The sequence below is a fragment of the Trachypithecus francoisi genome, unplaced genomic scaffold (genome assembly GCF_009764315.1).
Source record: "Trachypithecus francoisi isolate TF-2019V2 unplaced genomic scaffold, Tfra_2.0 Lachesis_group1, whole genome shotgun sequence".
NCBI lineage: Eukaryota > Metazoa > Chordata > Mammalia > Primates > Cercopithecidae > Trachypithecus > Trachypithecus francoisi.
The window spans coordinates 85,907,971-85,913,588 of NW_022681454.1; the positions used below are offsets into that span (position 1 = coordinate 85,907,971).

The window sequence follows — 5,618 nt, forward strand, 5'->3', positions numbered from 1 at the left end:
CAATTTTAAAAAATTATACTATTCATTATAATTCATAATAAAAGAAATGTCAAATTAAATGCTAATTCCAAAGTAGACTTTAGAACAATAAAATGAGTAAAACAAGATAGTAAAAATATGTTTTAAACCTTTAACTGGAGAGGGCTATTATGAAAGGACCATAAGATCCTGTTTTTATTTAATTAATTGGTTATTCATTTATTTATTATATTTATTTTTAAATAAATTTTAATGAAACACCTCATGAATTTGTATGTCATCCTTGTGCAAGGGCCATGCTAATCTTCTGTGTATCATTCCAATTTTAATATATGTGCCACCCAAGTGAGGACTAATCATAAAATCTTAGTAAAAAATAACAATTCCTATGAATATTTGAAAATTTAAAATTATTTTAAAACAAACGAAAAAAGTCATTAAAATAAAGACTAGATTTATTAAATGCTACATCTGTGCAAGAAAATGAATGTATATTAGCTCATGTAATCAACACCGACAATCTAAGCAGATACTTCTACTGCAGTAGTTTTCTCTAGGTACATAGAAAAACAGATACACAGGGGTTTAAGAAATAGCGTAAGGACATGGAGTAAGTGGAGGAGTTAATATGAGTTCATATAAAAATTGCATACTCTTTTCCATTAGAAATTACTTTCACTAGGAATTATACTAAAAACAAAATCAGACTGCAAAAATATGGGTACACAAGAGTATTTACTCATAATACATTTTAGAATAACACTATTTGGAAACTGCATAAATGTACATCATAAGGAGTGGATAAGTTAAAGTGATATATCTACAGCAGGAAAATGGGGAGAATAGAAGACAACTAAAATAGTTGAGTGCTGGGGATGAGAACATGGAAACTGGGAAGAAATGAAGCAAGAGATTCATTTCATTTCATTTCCTTTTTTATTTTTATGTTTGCCCTAAACTATGGATTGCCATTTAAGTTTAAAGATTACATATTTTGCTTTATAATAAATTTAATTATTTTGCTTAAAGTCACTGCATTGTATGAATCTTAGCCAACTTATGTAAATTTTTATGTGTGTATGAAAAGATGTCTACAAGAAAAATCATAGAAATACTAGCAGTGATTTATTTATGGATGAGATTTCAGGTGGTATGTATTTCTTTATGTTTTCTATATTATTGGAATTGCTTTATATTGACACATATAAATATGTATAAATATGTATGTATTTAAATTTAAAACATAAAACATGACTTATTGTTTCAGAACATGAAAGAAGGGCATGCAATATCACATACATTAGATTCAATAAGAAAATGAATTAAGTTGACATTTAAATAAGTTTATCACAAACCTATGGTTGTGTTACAAATTGATGTATGTAATTTTTTTTTTTTATTGTATGAGGTGCATTGTAAGAAAATATACAGGGGATTAATTTTTTAAAAAACTAAATTTAATAAGAACTGAGCTGTTCTGCTAAAGGAAAATAATTGCACATTTATGAATCTCACATTTAAATTTAAATCAGTGAAAATATTAATCTGCCATAACTTATCCTGCATCTGATATAGTCTTGAGTGTTATTTGTTATAACTTAAACATAAAATGCTGGCATATAAATTTTGATTTTTAACTATATTTACTATAAAATGCAATAATAAAAAATGAAGTCTATCTTGAATTCACTGAGGTATTAATCAATTAAAATATATACTGAATTCATAATATATGTCAGGCATGGTATTAAATGTGAAATTTTAGGATGGGTACAGTGGCTCACCCCTGTAATCCTAGCAATAAGGTAAGCTGAGGTGGGCGGATCACCTGAGCTGGGGAGTTGAGACAAGCCTGGCCAACATGCAGAAACTTGTCACTACTAAAAATATAAAAATTAGCCAAGGTTGGTGGCACACACCTGTAATCTCAGCTAATTGGGAGGCTGAGGTGCAATCACTTGAACCCGGGAGAATCACTTGAACCCAGGAAGCAGAGGTTCAGTGAGCTGAGATTGTGCCACTGCACTCCAGCCTAGGTGACACAGCGAGAGTTTCAGAAACAAACAAACAAAAAAGTGAAATTTTAAATATACAAGGTCCCTGCTTCTACTTACATTCATCAAATATGCTTGTGTTTTACTCATTTCGAACTGTTATAACATAAATACTATAATCTGGGTGGCTTAAACAACAGATATTAATTCCACACAGTTCTCAAGGCTGAGAAGTCAAATTTCAAGGTGTTGGTGGGTGTCTGGGAGGGTTTCATTTGACTTACACCGTCTTGTGTTAGCCTCACATGGTGGAGAGAGAGAACTCTGGACTCTCTTTTTGTATACCAATCCCTTTAGGGAGGCTGCATCCTAGTGGTCTCATGTAAACCTAATTTTCTGCCAAAGGTGCTATTTCCTGAAACCATCTTATTAGAGGTTAGAGTATCAACTTATGAATTTGTGGGGGACACAAATACACAATCTTAATTATAGTTTGCTAATGAATGCATAATTGAAATTGAGAAGGCAATTCCATAGGAAAGGAATACAATCCCAAGGGTGTTTGATTTAGAGACATGATGAAAAATCTGATTTAGACTGTGAAGCAAGGAAAAATATTCTGAGGGAATTGCTACTGAATTACATTACCTAGGGTAATTAGAATATAGGTGTATGAAAAATGTACGAATTAAGGAAAGAGAAAAGAAACATGAAAGGTGGCTAGACAGTCAAGAACAGGTTTATTTTAAAGAAATACACCTGAGAGGGGCTCCTGGCCGAGACTGGTCAGAGGTACACTCTCATACAGATTAAGAATTTTTAAGAATTCCAGGTGGAAGAATTTATCAGAGGATGGGACTGCTTCTGTGTCTTTTTGTTGTGCTTAACTGGGAGGGAGAGTTGTGTGCCTGTTCCCATTCATCTTTCTTTCTTTTTTTTTTTTTTTTAATTATACTTTAAGTTCTAGGGTACATGTGCACAACATGCAGGTTTGTTACATATGTATACATGTGCCATGTTGGTGTGCTGCACCCATTAACATGTAATTTACATTAAGTATGTCTTCTAATTCTATGCCTCCTCGCACCCCCTCCCCACAATAGGACCCGGTGTGTGATGCTCCCCTTCCTGTGTCCAAGTGATCTCATTGTTCAATTCCCACCTATGAGTGAGAACATGCAGTATTTGGTTTTCTGTTCTTGCGATAGTTTGCTGAGAAAGATGATTTCTAGCTGCATCCATGTCTTTACAAAGGACGCGAACTCATCCTTTTTTATGGCTGCATACTATTCCATGGTATATATGTGCCACATTTTCTAAATCCAGTCTGTCACTGATGGACATTTGGGTTGATTACAGGTCTTAGCTATTGTGAATAGTGCCACAATAAACATATGTGTGCATTTGTCTTTATAGCAGCATGACTTACAATCTTTTGGGTATATCCCCAGTAATGGGATGGCTGGGTCAAATGGTATTTCTAGTTCTAGATCCTTGAGGAATCGCCACACTGTCTTCCACAATGGTTGAACTAGTTTACAGTCCCACCAACAGTGTAAAAGTGTTCCTATTTTTCCACATCCTCTCCAGCACCTGTTGTTTACTGATTTTTAATGATTGCCATTCTAACTGGTGTGAGATGGTATCTCATTGTGGTTTTGATTTGCATTTCTCTGATGGCCAGTGATGATGAGCAATTTTTCATGTGTCTGCTGGCTGTATGAATGTCTTCTTTTGCGAAATGTCTGTTCATATCTTTTGCCCACTTTTTGATGGGGATATTTTCTTTTTCTTGTAAATTTGATTGAGCTCTTTATAGGCTCTGGATATTAGCCCTTTGTCAGATGAGTAGATTGGAAAAATTTTCTCCCATTGTGTAGGTTGCCTGTTCACTCTGACGGTAGTTTCTTTTGCAGTGCAGAAGCTCTTTAGTTTAATTAGATTCCATTTGTCAATTTTGGCTTTTGTTGCCATTGCTTTTGGTGTTTTAGACATGAAGTCCTTGCCCATGCCTATGTCCTGAAAGGTATTACCTAGGTTTTCTTCCAGGGTTTTTATGGTTTTAGGTCTAACATTTAAGTCTCTAATCCATCTTGAATTAATTTTCATATAAGGAACAAGGAAAGGATCCAGTTTCAGCTTTCTACTTATGGGTAGCCAATTTTACCAGCACCTTTTATTACATAGGGAATCCTTTCCCCATTTCTTGTTTTTCTCAGGTTTATCAAAGATCAGATGGCTGTAGATGTGTGATATCATTTCTGAGGACTCTATTCTGTTCCATTGGTCTATATCTCTGTTTTGGTACCAGTACCATGCTGTTTTGGTTACTGTAGCCTTATAGTATAGTTTGAAGTCAGGTAGCGTGATGCCTCCAGCTTTGTTCTTTTGGCTTAGGATTGTCTTGGCAACACAGGGTCTTTTTTGGTTCCATATCAACTTTAAAGTAGTTTTTTCCAATTCTGTGAAGAAAGTCATTGGTAACTTGATGGGGATGGCATTGAATCTATAAATCACCTTGGGCAGTATGGCCATTTTCACGATATTGATTCTTCCTATCCATGAGCATGGTATGTTCTTCCATTTGTTTGTGTCCTCTTTGATTTCACTGAGCAGTGGTTTGTAGTTCTCCTTGAAGAGGTCCTTTACATCCCTTGTAAGTTGTATTCCTAGATATTTTATTCTCTTTGACACTATTGTGAATGGGAGTTCATTCATGATTTGGCTCTCTCTTTGTCTGTTGTGTATAAGAATGCTTGTGATTTTTGCACACTGATTTTGTATCTTGAGACTTTGCTGAAGTTGCTTATCAGCTTAAGGAGATTTTGGGCTGAGACAATGGGGTTTTCTAAATATACAATCATGTCATCTGCAGACAGGGACAATTTGACTTATTTTCCTAATTGAATAACTTTATTTCTTTCTCTTGCTTGATTGTGCTAGCCAGAACTTCCAACATTATGTTGAATAGGAGTGTTGAGAGAGGGCATCCCTGTCTTGTGCCAGTGTTCAAAGGAAATGCTTCAAGTTTTGGCCCATTCAGTATGGTATTGGCTGTGGGTTTGTCATAAATAGCTCTTATTATTTTAAGATACATTCCATCAATACCGAATTTATTGAGAGTTTTTAGCTTGAAGGGCTGTGAAATTTTGTCAAAGGCCTTTTCTGCATCTATTGAAATAATCATGTGGTTTTTGTCTTTGGTTCTGTTTATATGCTGGATCACGTTTATTGATTTGTGTATGTTGAACCAGCCTTGCATCCCAGGGATGAAGCCCACTTGAACATGGTGGATAAGCTTTTTGATGTGCTGCTGGATTTGGTTTGCCAGTATTTTATTGAGGAATTTTGCATCTATGTTCATTAGGGATATTGGTCTAAAATTCTCTTTTTTTGTTGTATGTCTGTCAGGCTTTGGTATCAGGATGATGTTGGCCTCGTAAAATGAGTTAGGGAGGTATCCCTCTTTTTCTATTGATTGGAATAGTTTCACAAGGAATGGTACCACCTCCTCCTTGTACCTCCGGTAGAATTCGGCTGTGAATCCGTCTGGTCCTGGACTTTTTTTGGTTAGTAGGCTATTAATTATTGCCTCAATTTCAGAGCCTGCTATTGGTCTATTCATGGATTCAACTTCTTTGTGGT

The 5,618-nt window shown here is 35.0% G+C and overlaps 1 non-coding gene across 1 annotated transcript; it reads right to left on the bottom strand.

Moving 5' to 3' along the window:
• Positions 1-225: 225 nt before the first annotated feature.
• On the bottom strand, positions 226-332 carry LOC117086437. The gene has a single exon (XR_004438350.1). It is a non-coding gene; the product is annotated as a U6 spliceosomal RNA (small nuclear RNA).
• Between the last annotated feature and the right edge of the window lie 5,286 nt (positions 333-5,618).